Source organism: Arachis hypogaea, chromosome 20 (genome assembly GCF_003086295.3).
Source record: "Arachis hypogaea cultivar Tifrunner chromosome 20, arahy.Tifrunner.gnm2.J5K5, whole genome shotgun sequence".
Taxonomy (NCBI): Eukaryota; Viridiplantae; Streptophyta; class Magnoliopsida; order Fabales; family Fabaceae; genus Arachis; species Arachis hypogaea.
In genome coordinates, this window is record NC_092055.1 from 66,467,598 (window position 1) to 66,470,574 (window position 2,977).

Below are 2,977 nucleotides of genomic sequence, written 5' to 3' on the forward strand. Positions count from 1 at the left end.
TGCAACCACTTCTTTCTTTTTAATAATTGCTGCTTTGTCCAGTTGTTTAAGTATGAAATTGTACTCATCCTCGATGATTTTCTTTCCATGACAACTCCTTTTGACTACTCTTTCATCTACAAGGGTCTCTCCTACCTTTACTCGTAGGGCCTCCTCTAGCTCTTTATGAAGTATGGATTCGCGAAGATGATTCCTTCTTTCCTGTTCCATATTAATAGCAGAGATGGGATCATCTTGCTCTTGGATTGATGGATGTGGGTGCTCTTCCATGGAGGATGGTGATGGGATGAAAAGATCATTATGTGGTTGAAAAGGAAGTGCACTAGAGCTTGAGGGTTGAATATTGGAGGTAGAGGGTTGGTTCATGCGGGATATAAGATTTTGGAGTGTAGAGGTGAGACCAATGATGTTAGAGATGAGTGTATTGTTATCCAATGGAGGTTGGGGTGGATCTATGTATGGCTTATTTGGTTCATAGGGTGGTTGGTATGGTGGATGTGGGTTAGGGTCATATGGAGGTAAATGGTGTAAAGGGGCTTGTGAGTTTGGTGGTCCAAAGTCATGTTGGGGAGAGGGTTTATAGGCATATGGTGGTGGTTGTTGATAGTCCATTGGAGGTGGTTGTTGCCATGAGGGTAGTTGTGTTGGAAAGGTGGTGGTTTTGTGTATAGTTCATTTGGAAGTATAGTAAATTCTCGTTGCAAGTATAGTTTCTAAACCAAGCAATCAACCTTTCATACAAACGGTTTGGTTATCACAAGTAACAAACCCCTAAATAAATTGATAACCGAAGTATTCAAACCTCGGGTCGTCTTCTCAAGGAATTGCAGGGAGGTTTGTTCTGAGTCTTGTAAATTGGGGGTTTTGAAAGTAAGGATGTAGTATGTTGAATGATAATTAGAATAAAATAAATAACTATAAAATAGACTCTTGGCAAGGTATGAAAACTGGAAGTTCTATCCTGGCTATCCTTATCAATTGTAATGAGAATTGGATTTTTCTCCAACTTTGTTAACCTCTAACTATGAAGGTAAGTTAAGTGGATGAATTAATTTTGATTCCTCAAGTCCTAGTCTTTCCTTGGGAAAAGTTAGAGTTATTGGAACCCGAATTAATTCTTGAAGAATTCCAATTTTCAATCAACAATGAGTTTGATAACTCAAGTGTCTCCAATGACTCAACCAAAGCCAAAAGGGAAAATTCTAAATTAAATTAAAAGCATCAATATAAATAAAGCAAAGCAATCTTAAATCTGAAATACCTCAAATAATATTAATTAAGAAAATCATAACATGAATGTAGCATAAGCCAAATAGGCAACATAACTAATATAAGCATTAAAGTAACTAAAAGTAAGAGATAAATATAAAGTAAAGGAACATTGAACCTGGGATTGAGAGGCACTCCTAAAACTAAGAGAAATCCTAAATCCTAATCCTAAGAGAGAGGAGAGAACCTCTCTCTCTAAAAACTACATCTAAATCCTAATATTGTGAATATGAAAGCCTAATTATGAATGGATGCAATCTCTCTACTTTATAGCCTCTAATCTGTGTTTTCTGGGGCCGAGAACTGGGTCAGAAACACCACAGAATTCGCTGGTTGCGAATTCAAACATGCTGATTTTTTGTCACTACGATGCAGCCGCGTGGATCACGCGACCGTGTCACCTAGCGTCAGGGCAACTATGGCATATTATATATCAAATCGAAGCCCCGAACATTAGCTTTCCAACTCAACTGGAACCGCGTCGTTTGGACCTCTGTAGCTAAAGTTATAGCCATTTTAGTGCGAGAGGGTCAGGCTGATAGCTTTGCAATTCCTTCAACTTCTTGTATTCCTTCCACTTTTGCATGCTTTCTTTCCATCCTCTGAGCCATTCCTGCCCTGTAATCTCTGAAATCACTTAACACACATATCAAGGCATCTAATGGTAATAAGAAAAGATTAAACATAGGGAACTTAAGGCCAAAGAAGCATGTTTTTAATCAAAGCACATAATTAGGAAGGTAAATGTGAAACCATGCAAATAGTATGAATAAGTGGGTAAAGAGTTGATAAAAACTACTCAATTGAGCACAAGATAAACCATAAAATAGTGTTTTATCAACCTCCCCACACTTAAACATTAGCATGTCCTCATGCTAAGCTCAAGAGAAGCTATAAAGCTGAAGAGGAATGATAGAATGTATGAAATGCAACCTATCTAATGCAACTATATGCTAAGATGTTTCTACCTACTTGGTTAAAAGTAAATAAGTTCTCCAAGACAAATATGAATCAAATTCCACTAATTCAAATTATATAATAAAAGACAAGTAAACTTGTAAGAAGATAGCTCATGAAAGCAGGGAACATAGAGTCAAGCATTGAACCCTTACTGATAGTGTATATCACTCCAATCTCTCAAGTGTATAGGGTTATTCACTCTACTCTTCTCTAGTCATGCTTTCTAAACCTTGTTCTTCATCTAACCAATCAACAGATATTTAATGTACCAATGCAAACATCATGAGGCCTTTTTAGGGTTGTAATGGGGCTGAGGTAAAGGTAAGGATATATGTATGGCCAAGTGAGCTTTATAAAGTGAATCCTTGATTAGTCTAAGATCTCACCTAACATATACATACTTTATATAATTTTAAAATACTTTACCTAGCTACCCAAATTTTTCCACTTTTGTATTACATGCTCATGTATCAAACTTATTTTTGAATCTTGTCCCATGTACATTGATTCTTTTTATTTTGCATTTGGGGTAATTTTATTTTTTTTTCTTTTCTTTTTTTTTGTTTTTTTTTTGTATCCCCTTATTTAATTACTTAATTTTTTTTTTTGAATATTTTTTTTCAATGCACATGGTAATTTAATTATTTTGATTTCATATGAGCATGCTTCCCAAATGTTCAAATATCTTATTCAATTTAATTCCCTATATTTTCATATCATCCCATGTTCCCATAAAATTCCCCACACT